Raw genomic sequence first — 25,453 nt, forward strand, 5'->3', positions numbered from 1 at the left:
TAGATGGCACTTAGATCCCAAAAAGCTTGCTTCTATGTATTCAAATGTTCAGCCTAAATGTTGGAGATGTGGTTCTTTTGATGCTACGTATTTTCATATATGGTGGACATGTCGTAATGTTAAGGCATTTTGGATAAAATTTGGTGGATCCTGCAAAATATCTTCAAAAAAAGGATAAAATTCACTCCCCAGCTGTTTTTACTAGGTATATGTATTGACTTTGTAGCAGTAGAGATTAATTTGGTTCTGTACTTAATAACGGCAGCAAGACTCTTGGTGGCGCAATACTGGAAGAAGAAAGACCTGCCTACAATTCAAGAATGGACCTTGAAGGTTATAAACTTAGCCGAAATGGCAAAAATTTCAGCATATCTTAAAGAACATTCAAACGAGAGATATAAACGAGACTGGAAAAAATGGATTGATTATATACAAAGTAAATACGGGACTAAGAAACTCCAGATAGCTTATGCTTAAAATCAGTAATAACTTAAACTGTTAAAAATTTGGGTAACAGCAAGAAGCTGAGTTCAATGTAGAGATATTTTAGACTGTGATTGTCAAAAGGTTATACCATGGTTCCGGGGGAGGTTCTTGCCGCCGTCGGCAGCTTAATGAAGCTGCCCTCAGAGTTCTGGTTCGTATATCTATTTAAGATCTTAGATATCTCTTTTTCCAGGCAAGGAAAAAGTAGGGAGGGTCCCTCAGCCAGTTAGAGTCCTCTTTGAAGTTCGTAGCCTTTTTTTCTTTTTGGCTGCGAACGAAAGAGAGTGAATCAACGAAAGCTGAGTCATTTACTCCGGCCAGATCTTCTCAGCTGTTTTTTTTTCAGTCTAGGCGAGTTACTTCCCCCCCCAGAACAAGCCTTTGTAATTAACCTATTTAAGATCAATCCGGGCAGTGAACATACCTGTGAATTTTTCCTTTTTCTCTATCTAAAATACCAGCTTCAATTTTATAAAAGACTCCTTTTGTTTAACCTTTTTTTTTCTTTAAAAAAAAATGGCGATTTTGTAACTTCCGCATTTGCTATAACGATATATCTTCAACCTCCTGGACAGACTTAAGGGATTACAAACTAATTAGCCCTGTTCGCTCGAAGATTTCTTTTTATTGATTGCCAGGGGTTTGTTGAAACTACCTTATCTCAAATTAACGTGAGCAGAGACTCTGTTTGCTTCCCTTTTTATCATGGCACCGAAATCGAAACCCAGACGCTCATCTCAGGCATTTGTTACAAAGCCGCTGTCCTTGCCTTCTACGCCCTCTACTGGAGATTTCCTAACGAAAGAATTTTTTTTTGAAATCCTTAAAGAGTTCAGAGAGGAAATGCAAAAATTTATTTCAGACTTTTATGACAGACTTGATGCCAAAATTGCTCAAACAAAGGAGGATATGATCGAGGTTATGAATGTTATGACAGATTATATTGCTGGAATGGAGGATAAATTGGAACTTTTGGAAGAAGCTAATTCCAACTTGACATCTAAAATTGAAATATTACAACAGGAAATCCAAATTGCGCAAAAACAACTTGTCATGATAAATTATAAGAAGACTGAGTCTGCAATAAGAGTTAGGGGATTGCGTGAAAATGAGCAGGAGAATTTGAAACAGACCTTTTTTGAGGCTTTTAGTCGCTCAGTGGGAAGTCCGGGACTTAACTTTGATTGGCAGATTCAAAAAATCTATCGCCATAATTCGTACGTAGCAAAACAGCGACAACTTCCGAGGGACATAATTATATATTTTGCCACAAGAGAATCCAGAAACGCGATAATACAGGAGTTCTACAATAATAGGCTGCGAATTGATGGACAGGACTTGATTGTTTTCAAAGAAATACCATCTCAAATATTAAGAGCCAGAAGAGACTATGCCTTCTTAACTAAGGAACTCAGAAACTCTCAGATACAATACAGATGGGAAGTGCCGTTTGGTATTACTGTTACATTTGATAACCAAAAACATTGCCTCAACTCTGTTTGGGAAGCCCGAGATTTCTATTACAATATTCTGAAGGCGGGACTTCCTGAATTACCCGGACATGGAGAAAGACAAGGAGAAAGAGAAGAGAAACAGCGGAACACGTGGCTACAAGGCGAGAGGCATTGCTTTCCCCCTCCGGAAGGGCAGAAGAGTAGAGAATAAAGACTTAGTTATGCTTCTAAAACATTTGCTTAATTTTTAATCTGAATAATACTTTGTGATTTCTGTCTTGGGTAAAACGGTATAGCTGCATACTGACGAAGAGACATTGAGACTGAAAGAGACTGAAAGAAGTGGCGATGATTTTGGAATATATATTGTATGGGATTTAAACAGGATTCGATGGATAACTTTGAATTTCTACTTAATTGTTCATGATTTATTTTTTAGGGTGAGGAGAGCGGAGATCGTGATCTTCTTGGATTGTGGTTCGGGTTGAATGGAGCTGGGAAGTGTGGGGTAGATGGGAGGGTAGTGAAGGTTTAAGTAGAGTTTATTTTGAGACAGAAAGTAAGCTGATCTTTGTATAAATTGTTATTTGAATATAATGTTTGGAAAGATATACCTATAGAGTCTGCAGGAAGGTGAAGCAAATATAAGAGGAGTACGGATGAATATAAAATATATATATGGACACGGGTAAAGGCAGGATGGGAGGAGTTGGAAAAGGAAACCGAGAGAAGTATTTGAATGTTTAAATGGTTTAATAGAGAAGGAGGTAAAAGAGATAAATCAAAGGTTTGGATATTTAGATAAAGAGATAAGGCCTTCGCTGGAATTCCATTTAATTAACTTACTTGGTTTCAATATCGTTTGAAATCCTGCAAGTAATAAAATAACTGAAATTAGGAATGAGGTACATTGTTTAAGATTTAAAAATGATGGGAAGCTGAGTTTAATGTAGAGAATTTGTTGACTTTTCCCGTTTTTCCTTTTTTTTGTGTGTGTGTGTGGTTTTTTTTCTTTTTTTACTATTTCCTTTTTTTTGTTTTTCATTTATCTTTTATCTTTTAATTCTAAAGTTATTTGATTTTAATATACTCCAGACTGTGCTTGATAAAAAGTTATGCCGGGTATGGGACCTGGGAAGCCGAAAGGGGGTTAGGGAGGGGGGTTTAGGGGGGGAGGGGGGAGGGGGGAAATACAGTCCCAATTTTCAGAACAATAAGAATGCACTTGTATACTGTTGCTCTCTTTTCTTTTCTTTTCTTTTTTTTCTTTTATTTTCTCTTTTTTCTTTTCATTTTTCTTATAAACTGAATAGATTAATGAATTGTAGAGATACACCAAAGTGAGGAGTAGAGGGAAAGAAGAGGGAGAAGTAAAGAGGGAGTGAGAGGGGAATGTAAGGAGGGTGAGATGGAGGGAAGGGGAGAAAGGAATGTTTGAGGGGGAAGGGAAGTAGAAGAGGGGAATGTTGGAGGGGAGGAATGAAAGTTGGAGGGGGAGAAGAAAGGGTGTATGGGGGATTGAAGTGCTATGTTGGTTTTCTATGGTGGAAGATGAGTTGTGTTCATTGATTTTCCCTTTTTTTTTAAATGCACAGTATATAAGTGATTGTATAAAATGAAAATGAAAATGAAATAAACAGTTTTAAAAGGAAAAAAAAAAGGTTATACCATGTATGGGCTCTGGGAAGTCGGGGGGAGGGAAGGGAGGTGGGGATCTAAGGGGAGGGGGGAGGGGGGAAATATAATATGTGTTAAATTTTAAAGCATGATTGCACTTGTATACTGTGGCTTTTTAATGTTAGTGTCAAAACAGAACAAACTGAATATATTGGAAGGTAATAGAAGTATACCGAAGGGAGGAGCTGAGTGAAAGAAGAAGGAGAGTAGAGAGGGTGAGAGAGAGGAGGAGGAGAAGGAAGGGAGGGAATGGATTAAGAGAGGGAGTGATAGGGTTAGGGTTAGATAGAGGGGGAGGGGAAGTAGGTGTAGAGGGGTATGAGAGAAGGAAGAATGAAAGTTGGAGGGGGGTGAAAGAGGGTGTATGGTGGGCTAAGGCGGTATATTGGGTTTGTATTGTAGGGGGCATTTTCTATAAAAGTGAGGGCTGTGTTTATTACCCAATGTTATATGCCTCGGTTATGCACAGTAAACATGTGATTGTATAGAATGAAATGGAAATAAAAAAAGACTTGTGGGCAAAAAATAATAATAATAATAATTCTCTAAGAGGTTCTACCATTTCTAACTGTAAATTTTTATAGTAAACCGCTGTCAAACCATCTGTACCTGGTGCTTTCCCTAACTTTAATTGCTTAATTACCTGCAAAATTTCCCCTGAGGTTATTGGTTGGTTCAATTTTTGCCTGTGCTCTTCTCTAACTGAGGGTATTTTCTCTTTATCTAAATATTTATCTATATCTAAACCATTAATTTTATCCCCTTTATACAATTCTGTAAAAAATTCCTGAAATGCCTTTTGAATCTCCTCCTGTTGAAACACCTCCTTCCCTCTGTAAGTCAGTTTAGATATATTTCGAGTTTTCCTTTTTTTCCTAATCTGATAAACTAACCATCTGCCAGGTTTGTTTGCGTTACAAAAAGTATTGTGTTTTGCATATAGTAAACTAGTGGCTACCTGGTCAGAGATCAACATGTCAAATTGAGATTTTAATATGGTAATTGCTTCCTTAACCTTTGTATCGCCTGGATTCATTGTTAACTCCAACTCTTTCCTCTTAATTTCCTCTTCCAATTCTGTTCGTTTTAGCCCTTGTTTATATCTATGTGTTTTATTTATTCATCAGCACTCCTCTCATATACGCTTTGCTTGCATCCCATACAAATTCCATAGGTGTACCCTTATTCATATTCAAAACAAAGTATTCAGATAACAATTTTTACAACATTAATATACTTTTCATATCTAAATAAGTTTTCATTCAATCTCCAAGACCTTCTTGCCTGCACTGCCCTTCCCAATTCCATCCAAACTGGGTTATGATCTGAAAGGACCCTAGCCGCAATCTTTGTCTTCTTCACCCTAGCAAGCAAATCATTAGTGATTAGTATAAAATCAATCCTTGAAAGGGATTGATGTCTATCAGAAAAGAAAGTGAAATCATATTCCTCTGTGTTTCTTTCTCACCAAATATCTCTCAATTCAAAGTCGTCCATCATGTCTTATTCCTGCTTTAGAAGTAGACACTGTACTACACTGGTTCAGCTTTCTGAGTTACTTTTAGTATAAATGATGCGATGCAGGCTGAACAAGCATTTGTCCAACTTTAGCTGAGGTGTAAAATTTTAGATTTAATTATACATTGTTGTGTTAACTAATGAGTTCATATACAGTCTACTTGACTTATGACAGCTATTCACAAATTTAAATTGAAAAGTCTTGAAACAGCAGAGTAATTATACCATAACTGCACATTGAGCACACAGAAAATGAAAGCATCTAATTCGTTGTATTTATAATATAAAGTATGTCAAAGAAAATACACTATTTAAAAAAGCAATATATTATGAAGTACAGTATGTCAAAGTTAATCCATATAAATATTTTAGGAGTTACATCTTTTTCAATCTGTGCTGCTCAACAAAAGGCAAATGTTAGTTGTCAGATAAATTAATAATTAATTTAAAGATGATTGGAACTGATTAGAGCACTTTTAGAATGTTAGTGTTCTCCAAGGATTTTTAAGTTCAGCTCAGTACTGCTGTCAAATTCTCTTTCTCTATTAAGAAAATAAGGAAATTGTAATAGACATGTACCTTCCAGCTGCTCTGTTGAAAAGCTAGGACACAATCAAAAAATAAAACCCTTCCTGTAAATAACATGGAGGGATATTAGCTAAAATTGAATTGAATTTTTATGAAATTAATTTGCTACATTCAGACTGTTTATTTTATCTTAATGTGTAATTGAATAGATGCCATTAAGAATAGTGGGTAATATGTCCTGCTCTTATATTAAGAGTTATGTTCCAGAGTATGACAAAGATGGCTTATTTTATTTACTCTATTACTCAGAATAAAAGAGTGTGATTTAAAAGTGTAAAATGTACAGGAGAAAAGAGGGAACAACAGGAACGCTAGCAATAGAAAATTTTTAGAAGTTCCCCACAACAAAAATAGCAATAATGATAATAACAACAAACTCAAATACATTGCATCCATTTCAGCATGAATTTATCATCTCTATAGATGTCATGTTTATGAATGCGTAGTACGGGCAGTTAAATAGCAATTGATTAATTGTCAATTGTAATTGATCAGGTGTTAATTAACATTAGATTAATTGTGACGTTAGAATTTTTCTTTCCTTACTAATATGTCTTTGGAGCAAGCCCACTAGTCATTCCGAACTGAATTGAAGGATGATGATACATTTTTGAATTTTATTGCAAACCATCAAATAGTTGAAAGAGTCAATTTGACCCTTGGCTATAATCCTGTGTTCAATAAATAAATCCAAATTAAAATATCCCAAACATTCCCCTTTCTTTTTAAAAGAAAGTTATTTGGTACTGCATCATTTTCTGGGTATGCTTTAGGACCTTGATGGTGAACCTATGGCACGCATGCTCTAAGTGGCATGCGGAGCCATGTGGCCTGGCATGTGTGGCATTGCCCATTCCTCTTCTGGGTTTCTAGTGCATATGCATGTGCGATGATCAGCTGGCCTTTTTGTGTGGCAGTGGCAGAAACTGGAAGAGCTGGTCTTCCGTTTTCCAGCTTGAGCATGCACGCTGGCCAGCTGATTATCATGTGTGCATGCACAGCAGTAACTGGAAGACTAGCTGGCCAGCGCGCGTGTGTGTGCAGGGAACCAGAAGTTAATTTTCTGGCATGCGCATGCTTCCTGGGCAGCTCTTCTTCTGGGTTGCGGCCCCAATGAGTGTGTGTGTGTGTGCGCGCGCTCTCCCTTTTCAGCACTCAGTGCCGAAAAGGGTTCCACCACAAATGCGCGCACAACAAAAGCGCGCCTGACTAAACCACGGTGACTAAAGCGCGGTGACAAAACCGTGCGACGAATGAGCGACTAATTAGCCCTAAAGCACGCCGACAAAAGCGCGCCGACAGAAGCGTGCTGTAACGGAACCCTAAATCTAACCCTAAACCTAACCTAAACCTAACCCTAAACCTAACCCTAAACCTAACCCTAAACCTAACCCTAAACCTAACCCTAAACCTTACCTTAAATTAAATCGCGCTGTTGTTGGCGCGCTGTTGTCAGCGCGCTTTTGACATCGCGGTTTTAGCGCTGCGGTGTTGTCGCCGCGCTTATGACGTTCGCGCTTTTGTCGGGTCACGCCGAAAAGGTTTGCCATCACTGCTCTAGGATGATATATAAGCCGGACCATCAGCCAGTTCATACACTACTTGATAATTCCCTTTATCTGACCCTGAATTCAAATTCATTCAAATTAAAGAAGTAATTCCTGAGCATGTTTCTGTCAATTTCAAGCATTAATCCCGTGACTTCATCTTGTTTGTCACAGTTTCGTTGTGAAGTGAATGTTTTGTTGTTATTGAAGAATATTGAATTAAACTTGGAGTCGAGTAACTCTGCTTTTTCTTTTTCCTGTTCCTATTTTACTGTCATCACTGATCAGTGATGACAGTAAACATCATTTTTGTTATTCTTAGATCTTTTGCCAAGATCTCAGTTCATCCCCAGTTTTTGCATTTTTGGCATTTGTGCTCTTCATTTGTAGTATGGCCTTCTTTTCATTACTTATGTATCTTATGCAAACCTATACATCTTCAGTAAGGTTTTCTGTAACCTCATTAGTTTCTTTTACTGTCCTCTATTTTTTATGCTCTTTGAAATTATTTTCAATTGCCCTTTTGATATCTTCAACTTTGGAAATTGCCATGTTGTGTTCCATTTCTCTCAGTTTCTTTTCCATCAGGATCAATCAGAACAGAGCTGGAAGGGACCTTGGAGGTCTTCTAGTCCAACCCCCTGCTCAAGCAGGAGACCCTATACCATTTCAGACAAGTGACTGTCCAATCTCTTCTTAAAAACCTCCAGCGATGAAACACCTACATCTTCTGAAGGCAACTTCTGTTCCACTGGTTAATTGTCCTCATTATTAAGAAGTTACTCTTTAATTCTAGCTTCTCTCCTTGAGCAGTTTCCACCCGTTTCTTGTCTTGCCTTCTGGTGCTTTGGAAAATAAGTTGACCCCCCCTTCTTTGTGATAGCCCCTCAAATACTGGAATACAGATAATCCTTGAGTTATAAATGTAATGGAGCCTGCCAATTACATTGTAATTTGAGGATTCAGAGGAGTGAAGTGCATAACTTGACCACGATCACTCCCTGCTTTCACCCATGCATTAACTAATCAAATTTACAGGTCATTAAGAACACATGTGGTATCTCAGGGTGAGGAAGGTCATGGGGACCTAGTGGAGGCTCACTTACCTTTTGAAGCTCTAGTGAGCTGGCTCCTCTCCAACCTGTTTCTTTGCCTGCTCTTAGCGAGTGGTGAGAGCAGAGGGAGAGCAGGACAAGTATGCCTATTTGGATTCTCTGACTAAATGAGGCTGCCTGCCACTTCTGGAGTGGTGGGCAGCCTCAGTGAGTGTCCTCTAAAGGCTTCCAGTCTTGGCATGGAAAAATATTTGCATAGCGACAGGAGGCTTTTGGACAGGGAAATCGCATTGTTTCAAGCCTCTTGTTGGCTTGCAAACACTTTCTCCCTGGAGTCTGGAAGCTGGTGCCCTGATCTGGTGGGACTTCAGGCACACGTTCTCTGCAAAAGTTGATGGGTGCCTGAAGCCGTGCGAGATTATGTCCCCCAGAAGCTTCCAGTCTCCGTCCAGATGAAAAGTGTTTGAAGGCTGAAGGGGTGCTTTGATGCAAGATCCCCATTGGATACGCAAATTGCTCACTTTTTGCCCTGACAAAGCTTTTGGTTGCCCTGATCTCATGCAACTTCAAGTATCCAGTCTCTTGGGAGAAAAGTGTTAGGCTGATTGATCTCTAGTTTCCTGGGACTGGTACCCCCCCTTTTTTTTTTGAAGATGGGAACCACATCAGCTCTTTTCCAATCCTCAGGTAGTTGCCTGGTTCTCCGGGTTTTTTTTTTAAAGATATGGTACAATGGTTCTGAGATAACATCTGCCAGTTCCTTCAGAACTCTGAGATGTAATCCACCAGGTCTTCTATGGCCTTCCATGGACTGCAAAAGTAGATTATCTATTATCCCAGGGTATATTTTTCAAAGACTGGTGTGATACAGTTGTAGCTGTTCTTTGGATATAATTTGTCTTCACATACTATATATCAGTTGGAAGGGATAATTGTCAAATCCACTTGGATGTCGTTCTGTCATGTCTTTGATCCTTCACAGGATTCTGGATCTAGATGGCATATATTTTAATTTAGTCACCAAAAACAATCCCTTCTGTCCTTTAGAGTCCATCATTTAATCTCCCATAATATGATATTTTCTTGTTTTGTAAGTTCACTGCCTGTTTATTCTGTAGTGGTCTAAAACCTCCTTTCTGAATTCCAGTTTCAAATTGTGCAAGTTGAGCCACATATGCCGGCTCATCGCTTATGTAAGTTGAGCTGTGGGGAGGCAAACATGCACATCAGCACGCCACTTGTGTGGCCAGGTTACCCTCTTCCTCCCTTCCAGGCAGCCAAGCCACAAAGGTTTGGGACCGCTGTTATAAGAAATAAAAAACAGGAATAAAAAAAATCTAGTTTGTAAAAGGAGACTATTGTATATAATTGCATTTTGACCCATTTTAAAATATTACTATGTTACTATTAATCCTGCTATTAATATATATTATTAGAATAACTTAAAATAGATGGGTTGGTCAAAAAAGAAGTATTTCATAATAAAAAATTGGAAGTCCCATTTAATAAAAGTCAAATGCATATTACTTGGTTCTTAAAACTGATTCAGAATTCTGATTAACCATCAATCCTGCAGATAAAAGATAGGAAAAAGTATTAAAATATGATAATCACACAGATATAGGAATCATTATTTGCATAAAATATAGTATATTTATATTAATATAGGCTATTCCTACTTTACTTTATGCTATAGATACGATAGCCCAGTGACACAGTATATGTTTTCTGTGCAGAAAGCCCTGGCCCATATGTTTCTGCAGATTAAAGATCTCAAACAGGAGGTTTTTGGAAATAAGCCTAGTCTAACCATTAGCAGATGGTGTCCCTTTTTTCCCAGTACAAATTCCAACTGGATAGTAAGATTAATGTTATGTCAACACTGATGATAAGAGAGTGTTTTCCCATCACTGAAGCAGAACGCTACTTGAGAAGCATAAATCATGAACAACAAGTTCATGAAGGCTATGATTTTTGTCCCCAGATTCTGCTGCCTGGGGCAATTGCCATCCTTCCAGCTAATATTGGAACAAATTTTATTGGAAAGTGCCTTTCCTCAGACCTTGCAGAGCTGGGAATGGTCAGAATAGGTAGGCAGAATAAGTAGGTTACTTGTTACCCCAAAATAATCCAGCTTCTCCTGCCAGCACTTGTAGAGCCACAGTTTTGGAGGCCATCTGGTCAAAAAGAAGCTAGGAGGGGCAATAAGGAATTACACACCCTACATTGGTATGTTCTGTGGGTTTTTTTCTTACCTGCCTTCATAAATAGCAACATTACCCCATCAGTGCTTTCTCTTCTTTTTTGGAAAAGAGAGGCTTTTAAGCATTTAAAAAAGGACTAAACTCCTAAAGCAACCTTTTTAGTATTCTCCCAGTGTTTCCATGCTTCCAAGTTGATAAAAGAGCTGTATGCAGATGGTTTTTGCTGAAGGCAAAGGAATGTTTCATCATAAAGGAGTGTGGCCTCTCAAAATTGGAGATTTCCCGATGTACTATTACCATAGCCAATCCAGTGGGTCAGGCCTCCAGAGAAAGGAGAGTATTGTTTAATGAAGTTTTGTGTCAGAAAGTAACACGATTATTTATTGAGTCCACTGACAAAACAGAAATACTTCTTAAAGGTGTTTTGATATGATAGAGATTTTTTTTCTTTTCTATTCATTTTTCAAATAGAAGACAAGCTTATGGAAAGATCTAATTATTGTAAAATCTTTAGACTTGCATACTTTTTTTCAGTGACCATTTTATTTATGATGTTGGCTGGGATAAAAAAATGAAGTCTAGCGAAGTCTCCTTTTCAAATGAAGGAATACAAAGGAAACTATAGTTATTTTTCTTTCTTGAATGATTATTTCCCCAATCATTTTAGTTTCTGACATTACTTTAACAGAAAAGATCATAAAATCATGAACGGAGAATCATAGTTTTTTTTCTTTTAGTGTTTTCTGCTAAAGTAATGTCAGAAACTGAAATGATTGGGGAAATAATCATTCCAATAGAATCAATAGAAAAATAGTTCTTACTAGAAACTAATAGTGTTTGAGAATTATGAAATATTATAACATTATTAAATGTATGAGAACTTTCGTTAATAATTAAGATTGGTTTTTTAGCAATTATAAATTTATATTATTTGTTAAGTAATATTTTGTGTTTTTTGACACTTTGTAAATAATAGGTTATAAATTGTATAAATTAAAGATGTGCTCATAATAGATTTTGTGGAGAATACCAGATTTCAACACAAGATGGCATACTCAAATAAAAATCTTGGATAATCTCAACAGGCCTTTGTCTAGCTAAATACCTTGACCCCTGACAATTAAGGACATTGTTTTTCTTATTGGTGTCTGTTTCAGTTTCAGGTTTATCTGTTTGCTTTAGAATACACATTATTAATAATTAGCATATTGCTATTTGCATGCATAAATAGATTTGTGCCATTATAAATCTTATTTTGTTCATCTAAATTTGATTTTGTCTTTGTTTAATATCTTATTTTTACAGGTAACTCGTTAGCAGAAAATAAACCACTTCAAACTCAAGGCTGATAACATTCATTACAAAGAAGCTGGAACTTTTCTTAGTTAAAGATGATCTTTGAGGTTTAGGTTAAAATTGCTGGTACAAACTGGGTCAGTGAACATATATGCTATAATCAACAGCAACTGGAGATCAATAGTGCAAGAAAGTCGGAGATACAAACTCTCTAAAATAAAGATTTCAATGGAAAGAACGGTATATTTGTAAACACAAGAAGAAAGAACATGCATTTTTTGCCAAAAGAAGTGAAAAGGATGCTAAAAGGATCCTGAAAAAGTAGTAGTCTTTTTGATCCTGGGCTTAGACTTGGAATATTTAACCTCTACAAACTCATTCTTTTAAATGTACTGATATAGCTTATTTGAAATATTTCCATCCTCTGTTCAAATACTGGTGGAACTGTGCATTGGTTTAATCAAATTACTATTCCAAAAATTGACTTTGGATACAGCACCGCCTTAGACACTTTAATTTGAATTCTAATCTTGAAGCTCCAAGACTATATATTTCAACACACTGAAGTTGCTTTTCTTATAGGAATGTAAATGTAATATCATTGTTAATCAGTATTGTTGACAGATAGTACTTATCTGGACACATCATTCTTATACTAATAAATCATTAGTCAGATGTCATTTCCTAATCAGCTACTGCAGTTCTTTACAACTAAATAATAGAAATGAAAAATTCCTTCCACACCCTTCCCATATTTTATTGTTAAAATATCTGTTTTATATAATTTTAAAGAAAACAATGTTCCTTGTATGAACTTTAATTTACGGATTTATAAACATTAAGTCTTTAAGAAATGGTGGTAAATAATAATTAACAATAATTAGCTAGTCATTTTATGAAGGAAGGCAGGGATGCATGTTAAATTTTGTTCTGAAATTTGATGCTATTCATTCAATTTTAAGATTTTTTATATAAAGAAAATAGATGTTTGTTTGGATGCTGCCCGGATGCATAGGTAGATGCTTAGATGTTTATTGAGAGGGATTTTTTTTTCAAATTTAGAAACTATTGATGTTTTTCTTGCCTATTTCAGAAATTTTAGTTCTATTTAGGGCTGGTTTGTTGAATTGTTTTTTATCTTCTATTCTTTAATTTCACTTTTTAAAAAATTAAATGCCTTAAAAAGGAGTAAACTTTTTTTCCCTGAGTTATTATAGAATGTATAATTTTATATGTCATTTAATATATACCATGCTATCTAGAAATACTGAGGCTCTAAGTGCAGCTTAGTCTTAAAGAAGGCAAAGAGGGAAATAATCTATATTTATTTACTTTGTGAGTAAGAGTATGAAACAAATTCAGTCCTGATAGAAATAACTGCTTCAAAATCTCCATTGTTTAAATTATGAAAAAGGTAAATAGTCTTCATTGCAAATCCCTGACATAACTAATTAGAAATAAATGAGTTGTATGACAAATGAACATCTTTGGATACTGTGCTCTTTCACTTAATGCAAAATTGTTGCAAAATTATTTCATATCTTTTTTATGTTTGACACTGGATGGTAGAAAACTACATTGATCAGATCTGAAATGTATAGAGTGTAATTCAGCTACTTATTAATCCAAAATTTAATTAGGGGGATTGGATATAGAATTAGGTGTCTTGATATTGTAAATATTAATATGGTATATTTTTAAAAGTTATAAAATAAGGGGAGATTATTTGAAAATATGCTAAATTATTATTTTGTAGTAGACTTAAGAAGGGCTTTTCAATTTTTCAATTTGTTTATTTATAGGCCGCCCTTTTCCCTGAGGGGACTCAGGGCGGCTTACAGTCACAAAGGGAAAGGAAGTGTGGGACAATAACAAAAAAGAAATGTGCACAAAGTAAAGATTAGATAATAAAACTCAACATTCACTCAACATTCGGGGGGGGCAAAATCAAATTATCCCCAGGCCTGACGGGCTAGCCAGTTCTTGAGGGCTGTGCGGAAGGCCTGGACGGTGGTGAGGGTACGAATCTCCACGGGGAGATTGTTCCATAGTGTCGGAGCCGCAACAGAGAAGGCTCTCCTCCGAGTAGTCGCCAGTCGGCACTGACTGGCGGATGGAATACGGAGGAGGCCAACTCTATGCGATCTGATGGGGCGCAGGGAGGTAATCGGCAGAAGGCGGTCTCTCAAATAGCCAGATCCACTACCATGGAGCGCTTTATAGGTGGTGAGTAAGACCTTGAAGTGCACCCGGAGACCAACAGGTAGCCAGTGCAGCTCACGGAGGATCGGTGTTATATGGGCGAACCGTGGTGCGCCCACGATCACTCGCGCGGCCGCGTTCTGGACTAGCTGTAGTCTTCGGATGCTCTTCAAGGGCAGCCCCATGTAGAGCACATTACAGTATTCCAGCCTAGAGATCACAAGGGCTCGAGTGACTGTTGTGAGGGCCTCCCGATTCAGGTAGGGCCGCAACTGGTGCACCAGGCGAACCTGGGCAAATGCCCCCCTGGTCACAGCTGAAAGATGGTGGTCAAAAGTTAGCTGTGAATCCAGGAGGACTCCCAAGTTGCGGGCCCTTTCTGAGGGGTTTAAATTTTGTCCCCCCAGCCTGAGTGATGGTATGGTGGTCAAATTTTTGGGAGGGAAACACAACAGCCACTCGGTCTTGTCTGGGTTGAGTATCAGCTTGTTTGCTCTCATCCAGTCTTTAACGGCATCCAGTCCCCGGCTCATCACGTCTACCGCTTCATTGAGTTGGCACGGGGCGGACAGATACAACTGAGTATCGTCCGCATATTGATGATATTTTATCCCGTGCCTTCGGATGATCTCGCCCAGCGGTTTCATGTAAATGTTAAATAGTAGGGGGGATAGGACCGACCCCTGCGGCACCCCATAAGTTAGGGGCCTCAGGGACGATCTCTGCCCCCCCACTAACACCGACTGCGACCTGTCCGAGAGATAGGAGGAGAACCACTGCAAAACAGTGCCGCCCACCCCTATCTCCCGCAGTCGTCGCAGAAGGATACCATGGTCGATGGTATCGAAAGCCGCTGAGAGGTCCAGGAGAACCAGGATGGAAGCATGGCCTCCATCCCTAGCCCTCCAGAGATCATCAGTCAATGCGACCAAGGCTTCAATTTAGTCAAAATTCTATAATACAGTTTTCAGCATTTAGTTCAGGGTTGGGTTTCAGCTGGTACGCACTGGTATGGGCGTACCAGATGGTGCAATTTAGGGTGCCTTCCCGTACCTGTTCTTCCGGAGGCCCCTTACTGGAATGCTCCGTCCCCTGACCTGCCCCCCCCCAGTTCACTCCCCCCAGTCGTTGGTCGCTTGCACCACCCATCCACACCATGCTTGCTCCGCCCACTCACTTCCTTTGCCCACCTAGCTGAGACTCTGAAGCTGCAGCCGCCAGGGATGTGGGGGGAAAGCTGCCTAACTGACTGCCCCCTCCAGAAGCAACTGGCTGGGCCCTAGAATGGTCAACAGACCACGTGGCACTGCTATGTGACTGCTCTGGGGGCACAGCACCTGCCCAGATGTGGCTGCAGCCGGCAACAGGATGCGAAGGAAAGGCCATCCAGCAGAGTGTTCCAAGGTCAGTAGGTTGGCGGGGAGGTTGTGGGATGGGCAGCTGCTGGGTGGCTGCTCATTTGTGCCCCCTTGCTGGCAGCAGTTGGCTTTCTCCTGCCGATCCTTCCTCTTTGAGCACCTGGGTCAGTCAGCTTTATCACATGCCTCCTTCCTTTCTCCGCCTACCCGAATGAGTGAAGGAGGTGCTGATCCCAAACCACCTGCTCGCCCACATTCAAACCAGCCTGCCCCTTCCTCTCTCCTGGCATGGGCTCTCTGGAGGGGAAGGGAAGGTTCTTTCCAATAACCGGCTTCTTTCCTTCCCTCATGCGCCTGGCAAAACAGACATTTTCACAGCGGTGGCTGAAGCACAATCCCGGACAATCAGTTCCGGCTCTCCCTTCCCCAAGCATTTCCTGTTGCTGTTGGAGCCGCTTTGCTGAACCCTGCAGGAGAACTCCCCAGCGTGGCACAGTTCCAGGAGAGCCAAGGCAACATCTCCCCACACTGCCACTACCGCCGCTGCTGCCGGGCACATCCGAAGAGAACTCCCTGGTGCGGTGCAATTCTGGGATGACAGAGAGCCAAGGCAAGCTCTCCCCCCACTGCTGCTCCCGTGCTGCTGCTGGGCGCATCCACGCAGAACTCCCTGGTGCGGCACAGTTCTGGGATGGCGGAGAGCTAAAGCAAGCTCTATCACTACTGCCACCCTCTATGTGCCCAGACTGTGTGTGTCTGTGTGTGTGTGTGTGTGTGTGAGAGAGAGAGAGAGAGAGAGAGGGAGGGAGGGAGGGAGGGAGGGAGGGAGAGAGGGAGGGAAGGAAGGAAGGATAGATTCTTTGGGGAAATATAATTGATCTCAGGATATAAGATGGTGAACTATAACAACTGATTTTTCTATAATGTTGACATATTAAGGATTGTGAATGGTGTTCACTTTGTAAATATCAAAGGTATTTTTGGGTCCATCTGGATTCATTACAAAATTTCTAAGAATATTTCCCATGCTGGAAAATGGATTCATAAGATGGAACTTCCTCCCTCCTATCTATCATCTATCTATCTATCTATCTATCTATCTATCTATCTATCTATCTATCTATCTATCTATCATCTATCATCTATCTATTGTTTAAAATTAAAGTAAATTATTTACTTGAAGAACTAATAAAAATGAAATACAATGATACAATAAAATTAAGTTGTAGTTTTCAACAGTTCTACAGTATTATAGAAATCTTTTTACTTACTTATTTGTTTGTTTGTTTGTTTATTATCCCAACTCCCTCAAGGCATAGAAAGCATTACAATTAAATAATAAATAATCAGTTAAACCAATTTTGTGGTCCAATCTAAACTCTCCATTAATAAATAAAAGTAGTTCAAAATCTAAGAATTGACAAATTATGTTAAATCAGCCTTTAGTGTCTTGTACATACACATACTTTCAAGATTACGTGATTAGCTTTTTCTCATTAGCTTGGAATCTTTAATAAATAGACAACTTATGAATGTTATTTAACATTATCTTTTAAACTTAATTTTCTTCCAAGAACCTTATTCATTACATTTAAAATATCTTATCAGTAAGGAATATTTGTATCAGTTGACATGACCACTGCATATGCAAGTTTCTTTAAATTTGTTACATCTCCAACATAAAAAAGATAATAGCTAATCTTTTTTAAAGATCTACTGAAAACTCAATTGACTAGTGGAAAATTATTATAATGCTATTAACATTTATAAACATACATCCTTTTTTAGAATATTTGGTTCTATTTTTGGGTTTAAGAAATGTCAGATAAAATATAAAGTTCTGTGCAAAAAAATTTTAGTAGGTGAAAAATAATTGAATACTTCAACCCCACAACTACAAAAAAAATTGATTTCTATAATTTTCTCATTTTTTGAATATTTTTTTTGCCAGCCCAGTTCTAAATTCTTTTATTATTTGAGATCAGATGTCACCTGAAAATAGGGTTTTGTTTTCCTCTCAGAACTTTAACAGTGATTTTGAGATTTTTCAGGTTCAACCATTCATTTATGCCATTAGAACTGAGTTAAATGTTTAACCTTGAAAATGTTTGGCTTCTGTGTCAATCTAAATTCCAAATACGCTATTTAAATTATTTTATACAATATGGCATATAATGTTGTAATCAGAGGTGGGTTGCAAATCCTGCCGCTACCGGTTTGCTCGTGCTCGCGCGTACCACTTCTGCGCATGTGCAGAAGCATCCAGATGGGTGGGCAGAGCCTCCTGCCGCCACCACTACCAGTTCACCCGATCCAGGCTGAATCGGAAGCAACACACCTCTGGTTGTAATTCAATGTAATATCAGATGACTTCAATTTATGGTGCAATGAAATAAATATAATCCTAATCAGCTATTAGGCTAATTTAGATTTGTAATGATTATGACTTTCACTATATGAGTTTAGTCAGCATTGCTTGGCTTTCCAGCAGCAAGAGGAGCCAAACAAACTGTGCAAAATTCTCCAGTGTCCCTTTTAAAAAGATGAAAAGCAGATTAAAATTCCTGGTTTGTCTCTCTTAAATAAACCAGGGATTGGAACCAGAATAAAACATGAGTTCCAATTCTGGCATTTTAGATGAGGATTTTACCAGATATTTGTGGTCAAGCATATGACATAAATAAATTTACTAATCTATTTATCTAAGGGAGAAAAACTGAGTGGCATATGTAATTTTTCCAATGCAGACTTTTTACCAATAACTTAGTATTTATAGAGCATTAGGATTCCATGCTTGGAGCATAATGCCAATAGTTCCTAAGAGAAAAATATAAATTGGATTTATGAAAAAGTCAGTCTGCTATTTTACATATTAATATGCCCCCGTCTCTTAATTAGCCTAGAATCTCTTGAATTCACTCCATATTCCCTTTACTCCTCTTTTGTGGGTGTCACCATGACTTAATCGATTTTGATGAAATGAAAGGGTTCTAAGAAGGTTTCACTGCAGAAGTGTTATTCAGACATTTTGCCCAGTTCAGCAAGCCGGTAGCGATGGGCCAGCTGGCCATGCCTCCGAACCAGTCCCCCTGTCACTGATTGTTCACCCTGCCTCCAGTCACTGCTCACTTGCCCCCATGCTTTGCATACCGAGTCTCAAAGAGGGGGAGGCTGAAAGGTCCTCCGGTTGGTGAAAAAGCTGATGATGCCACTATCATTTCACAAACCCCTGTAGGACTGAAGAGAGCAATTAGGGCAACACTCGGCTATTGCAGGCAAAACAAGCTGGTCCTTAATTTTGATAAATCCAAAATTTTTGTTTTTGCTAAAAGACCAAGCCAATATTCCTGGAAAAATAGAAGGACATAGTTTGGAACAGGTTAGAACATTTAGATACCTTGGGTGGTTTTCCACTCGCAAGGGACATGGAAAGCACACCTGGATCACACATTGCAAGTAGCCAATAGGTCCTCAAATGCAATTAAGCATTTCTTTTATACAGGTGGAAGTCAATTAGTACCTGCTGCCTTAAAACTTTTTGAGGCCAAAACATTGGCACAAATTCTATATGGGGCACAAACAGGCATCCTTGCAAAGAGAGACTTGCTAGAAAACATACAAACCAAATTCCTGCGAGGCATCTTAGCTGCACCCAATGGAACTCCAAATGCCCAGTTAAGAATTGAGACAGGCATGCCTCAAATTCAGATAAGGGCCTTGAAGATGATGATCATTCATTGGCTTAAAATGCATTTCTTTCCAGAGGGACTGTCCCCACTAGTGTTGACTAACAATTTCCCCTCCCCCTGGAAACAGACAATTGATCACAAGCTGGGCTCTTATGGACTCTCAGCGGTATTCTTAATGTCCCTAGGCTTTGATCAAGCAAAGCAAGCAGTAATTAATAGAATGAAGGACATGGAGTTCCAAGAAGAACTAAATAGGTTGTCTCTCCACAGTAGGGACAGAATCAAACAAGGTGTGTGGGAATCGGCAAGATATCTAAATGACCTGATCTTCCCAAAACAAAGAATAGCTTTCTTCAGAGCCAGATTTAAGACTCTTCCTTCAGGATTCCTCCAGGACAGGTATAAGAGAACACCTATAGCAGAACGAGTTTGTATATGTGGTAAAGGAGAAGTGGAAGATAATTCACATGTTCTATTACACTGCGAGCTATACAGAGCTTATAGGTCTGCACATATTCTCCCCTTATTAGAGAGATTGCCAGGGAGGGCAGACAATTTTTATCTAGGCTTTCTCCTCCAGGACACTAACCTGGTTACCACGTATGCAGTGGCAAAGTTCTGTGCTGCTGCAATGTCCATAAGAAAAAAATTGGCTACAGAAGTATAGTTGTCATCTTGTACCAATTATCTGGACATATCTCTAACAATCATTGGACCATTGTATTTACTCCTATATTTAACAGTGTTGCACCCAGGTAAACCAGGGAGTGACCCGAACAATCTGAGAACATGTATGTTATTTTCCATTTTTAACGTCAGTATCTTTTAATTATATCTTAATGTCAGTATTTTTTAACATAGTGTAAAAACTAATGTGTATTCTGGTCTTTGACCATAATAAAGGTTTACTTACTGCTGCTGTTGCCACCATGTTCTTCACGCATGCGCATCCCAAGGCATGCATGAAGAACATGGTGATGGCAGCAGCTTTTTCCCCGACTGGAGGACTTTTCAGCAGCCTGCGAACAGCTGCTGCCTCTTTGAGAGCTGCTTTCCACATCATTTCTCAAAGAGGTGGCAGCTGGGAGGTTTCTTTGCCAGCCAGCCGCTTCCCAGCAGCTAGGGCTAACTGGGGCTGCCTAAAACTCTTGTCTTCTTGCCTTCCGGACTCTGGACCAGCCGCCACAGAAGTTAAGCAACCAAAGAGGCAGTGGTAGGGGAAGAAGCGGGGCTAGGATTGGGGTTTAGGAGGGGAAACTGGGGCAACTGGCGAAGGAAGGGTAGGGGATAGATAGGGAGAAATCCTAAAAAAGTCCTATCTTTTCCTGTGGGCATGGCTTGGTGGTGACTGAGTGGGCATGGTCGTGAGTGATGTCAAGTTGGCCACACCCACTCAGTCACATGCCCCCCAACTAACCACACCCACCAAACTGGTAGTGAAAATTTTTGAAACCTACCACTGTTCTACTGGTTCGCAATAAGCTTCTGTTACTTAGGTTTGTTGTTGTTACTTAGAGCCGAGGTGGCGCAGTGGTTAGGGTGCAGTACTGCAGGGCACTTCAGCTGACTGTTATCTGCAGTTCAGTGGTTCTAATCTCACCGGCTCAAGGTTGACTCAGCCTTCCATCCTTCCGAGGTGGGTGAAATGAGGACCCAGACTGTGGGGGCAATATGCTGACTCTGTAAACCGCTTAGAGAGGGCTGAGAGCCCTATGAAGCGGTATATAACAGTCATTTAAGTTACTTTTCTATGTCATTAGAAAACATCACTCAAAAATATACTACCTGGTTTTTACTCTTACAAATTTAGCAAAGATTTCAGTTGAGTACCTGTGCACTTATAATCAGGTGATTTTTTTTATCAGCATTCTCCAATCAGTTGTCTTTCAATTGGGTTAGCAATACTGAATGGATTATGCTAGAAGAAGTAGTCCCAATGCAACTGGAAATCACTACTTTGGGAAAGCCTCTGTGATAAATAAACAAAACATATTTTTTTTCAAAGACATTAAAATTCATAATTTTTAAAAACCTACTGCTTATTTTCCCCCAAAGGCAGGTATGATGTCTTTTTCTCTTAATATTTGTTAATATTTGTTACCACAGTTAAATAGTAATAGCACTTAGAGTTATATACTTTACACCCCTCTCTAAATGGTTTCCAGAGTCATCAAATTGCCCCAACAATCTGGGTCCTCATTTTACTGACTGTCCTCAGGCGAATGGAAGGCTGAGTCAACCTTGAGCCAGTGAGAATTGAACTGCTGAACTGCTGGCCTGCAGTACTTCATTCTAACCACTGCTCCACTATGGCTGTTGGAATTATAATAGATCTTTTTGCAATATAAGAAAATTTAACTCAGATCCAAACTTTGCTCAACCATTTTTTTCAGATATTAGTTTGTAGTTTGTATTCTTAGCATATACATTTAGCAAAACAATCTTTGAAAATAAGGGGGGAAAATGATGAAAACCAAAAGACAATAAAAGAAAAAAATAGAAAAAAGAATCTGAAAAGAATCGAGAAAGATTAAAAAAACGGAGGAGAGGGGGGAAGATTCATTTCCATAGTCATGAAATACTGAGTTGCATTGCCTTAGGCTGATTTATTATCTCTTAATATCCAAAAAATATTTCAAAGAATAAATAGAAATTAGGTTTTTATGGCACTGGAGGTTTTTGAAGAAAATACAAAATACATTTAACACATATGTTACTGAAATCTTCCGTATAGACTGAAGATTTCAAACTGCGTAGTTTGAAAGTACCTATGTTTTCATGCCATCAGCAACACTGTAGAACTAAGTTGGTTTACTTCCAATTCAATTGCAGTGAAACTAGGGGAGTGAATTTCTTCTTTCTCCATGGTGGTTCTGTTTCCTCATAGAGGAAACTTTTCAGTGACCAATCCTGCCAATTTCTGAGCTGCAGATTTTTTTCTTTTCCTTTTGCTCTGATTTTGTGAGAATGGATTTATTTTTCCTTGATCATGGAGCAATTGATTTTTGTTGCTTGTTCTCAACATTTCAAGTTACAAGAAAGGAAGACAATCAAGGATCTTCTTCCAATCGCTGCAGAGTATTTGAGAGCTAAAAGTTATGGCAGTACAGAATCCACTCATCAGACACAAAACTGGAAATCTTGTTTTAGAAAATATATGGTTCTTGTAAAAGGAACTCAATTTTGGAATTACATTTTTTTCTCCCTCTTATTAGGACTCCATTGCCTTCAGAAAAGAATTTAAGCTTCTCAGATCTCAGGAGTATGAGATATTGGCTCAAAAGGCCTGATTTTCATTGCTTAATCAATCAGAAACACGTTCCAGTGTGTGTCATTGTCACAGAAAATTAATATTGGTCTTCTTAACATCTATAAACTATGCAAGCAGAGGCTTTCCCCCAAGAAGCTTTGCGCAAAACTAATGGATTTACATTCCCAAATCCTGCAGTACATCTATTTTATATATTCTAATTGCTGCTGTTTTTCAGTCACAGTCCCTTGATAACTTTCACATGAAAAGCTCATTAAAATCTTAGTGGGAGAGCATACAGAAAGCAAGATAATGAAAAACATTTTAGTATGTATTTATATTTGCATTATGAAATACCTCTGCGAATATGCCAAATATGAACAAAACAGAAGATGTATTTAGAAAACATAGATGGTAGCACAAGGATGACTTTGCTTGAGTTGAAAAGTTAAGCAAGATCTGGCCTCATTAATACATGGATGGAAGACCAATGAGGAATACCAAGACTGTAGGCTATTCCTGAAAGAAGACAATGGCAAATCCTTTTTCTATTGTAGCCAGGAAAAAAGGTCTATGAAGTAAATAGGAACCAACTTCAATCTTTATTTTATTTCCATGCTCAAAAAAGCGAAGTAAATTTATTGTTCTTTGTAAATTATTATTATTATTATCATATGGCATTGTTAGAGTAGCCAGATCACAATGCTATTGCAGAGTAATAGTTCGGCTTGCCAAGGTAACAGCCCTGTTATAGGACACACTTGCATGTGTTGTGTCCTGGCCAGCAGATGGTGCTGTGTATATTGCCTCTGATTGGCCAGGACGCGCCAGTCAGCCGGCGGGAGAAACCGGGACTTCTCATTGGTTCCCCATCTGACAGCTAGAAGTATAAATAGCTGTCAGACGGGGTCGCTTGTCTTTGCCTGTTCTAATTCAGTTAATAAACATTCCTCTTGATGTTAACCGGTCTCCTCAGTTATTGTCCCTCAGAACAGTGCCTCCCATGGCTGCTGCTTCTGTATTTTCTCCATTCCATGCAGAGGCTGAATCATGGGACACGTTCATGGAACGCTTTGAATGCTTTATTTTAGCCCATGATTTAACCAACCTGTCCATTGACAGGAAGCGCGGCATTTTCCTCAATTATTGCGGGCCGGAGATGTTCACTACTGCTAGGGCTCTCTCTTCGCCCTCCCCAGTCTACTCTATGTCATGGGACCTGCTCCTGTCAAGGCTAAAGATGCACTACGAGCCCGCGCCCTCCCGTTTTGCACGGTGCCAATTTTTTCGCTGCTCTGTCCAAAAAGAAGGTCAATCTATCAGCCACTACATGGCTGCCCTACGGGCTACTGCCATCAACTGTGAGTTTTCCGATCTCAATGAGGCCCTCCTCAAACAATTTATTTATGGCCTCAGAGATGTTCACCTACACCGGCGAATTCTCTCGTAGTCAGAGCTGACCCTCAAGATTGCTGTGGACGGAGGCTTCCGGGGAGGGAGTTGCCGTGGTCGGCAGCTTAACGGAGCTGCCCCCAGATTCCTGGTTCGTTATCTATTTAATATCTTTTAGATATCTCTTTTTTCAGGCAAGAAAAAAGCAGAGAGCGTCTCAGTCGGCAAGAGTCTTCTTTGAAGTTCCCAGTTTTTTTTTTGGCTGCGAACGGAGGGGAAGAGTCAGTCAAGGCTGAGTCATCTACTCCGGCCAGAAAATCTCAGCTGTTTTTTTTACAGCGCAAGGCGAGAAACCCCCCCCCCCTGGACAATTTTTGTAACTATGTTATTGAAATTAATACAGGCGGAGACCGAACTTGAGAACTTTTTTTTTTCCTATCAAAAATCCCAGTTTCAATGTGACAAAAAAATCCCTTTGTGTAATTGGTTCTAAGATGGCGATCTTCTAGCTTTCGCATTTGTATATTATTAGCTTCCTGGCACAGCCGACAGAGAGAAAGATCAAAGGTATTGCCTGATAGCATTCTCTGACTAATTAACATTGTTTCCTTGAAGACCTACCAAGAATTTCTTTTTCTTTTTCTTATCAATTCTTAAAAGCTGTTAAGCCTCCTTGTCAATATAGAGATATCTTAAACACAGATGAATATGAACTGTAACACTACAATGCTAATTCTTTTTGAGACGTGCTTTGTTACAACGCTCTTTTTTGAAATCTTTTGAAAAACCTTTATGAACAAATAAAGGGGGGACTCAACACTTTCTTCTCTTGCAAGTTACATAATGGGCCAGCAGAGTTTGAGTAATTCTTGACTAATTGTTTGATAATGGCACCAAAATCAAAGTCGGGGAAACGTCCTTTTAGCAATACACCTCATGCATTTGGCATGAAGTCGCAGCCTTTACCTTCTATGCCCCCTACTGGAGATTTGCTAACGAAAGAACTTCTTTTTGAGACACTTAGAGAATTCAGAGAGGAGATAAAGCAACTTATTACAGACTTTTGTGACAAGTTTGACACTAGGATTGCTAATACAAAGGAAGACATGATTGGATTTGTAACTGTATTGACAGAGTATGTTGCTGGAATAGAAGATAAGCTAGAGCTTCTGGAGGAAGCCAATACCAACTTGACATCCAAAATCGAAGTGATGCAACAAAAAGTTGAAAAAGTTGGAATGGAAGCTAAGTTAGAGTTCCTGGAGGAAGCCAATACCAACTTGACATCCAAAATCGAAGTGATGCAACAAAAAGTTGAAAAAGCTGGAATGGAAGATAAGCTAAAGCTTCTGGAGGACGCCAATACCAACTTGACATCCAAAATTGAAGTGATGCAACAAAAAGTTGAAAATACAGAAAAACAAATCATTATGATAAATTATAAAAAGATGGAGCTTGCATTAAGAATCAGGGGACTGTGTGAAAGGGAACAAGAGGACCTGAAACAGATTTTCTCAGAGGCCTTCAGTCATTTGGTGGGAAGACCGGGAATCAACTTTGATTGGCAGATTGAAAAAATTTACCGCCATAATTCTTGGACGGCAAAACAGAGACAGCTCCCTCGAGATGTAATCATATATTTTGCTACAAGAGAGTCTAGAAATAGGAAAAGTCTTATAATACCAAGCTACAAATTGGCGGACAGGATTTGATTGTCTTCAAAGAAATACCACCCCA

General features: G+C 39.1%; 1 protein-coding gene and 1 long non-coding RNA gene across 5 annotated transcripts in view; one reads left to right on the forward strand and one right to left on the reverse strand.

Annotated features, from left to right (window-relative positions):
- Window positions 1-13,307, forward strand: part of TAFA2 (TAFA chemokine like family member 2) — a 274,868-nt gene extending 261,561 nt beyond the window's left edge. For all 4 annotated transcript variants that reach the window (XM_087723532.1, XM_087723534.1, XM_087723533.1 and 1 more), the window contains one exon: window positions 11,835-13,307. The gene's annotated coding sequence lies outside the window, so the exon portion shown is untranslated. The remainder of the gene's footprint in view (window positions 1-11,834) is intronic.
- Window positions 1-25,453, reverse strand: part of LOC148044125 (uncharacterized) — a 731,740-nt gene that overhangs the window by 17,710 nt on the left and 688,577 nt on the right. The window lies entirely within an intron of this gene.

This window comes from Thamnophis sirtalis, unplaced genomic scaffold, assembly GCF_051295495.1.
Source record: "Thamnophis sirtalis isolate CommonGarterSnake01/CBP01778 unplaced genomic scaffold, rThaSir2_p1.2 scaffold_9, whole genome shotgun sequence".
Taxonomy (NCBI): domain Eukaryota; kingdom Metazoa; phylum Chordata; class Lepidosauria; order Squamata; family Natricidae; genus Thamnophis; species Thamnophis sirtalis.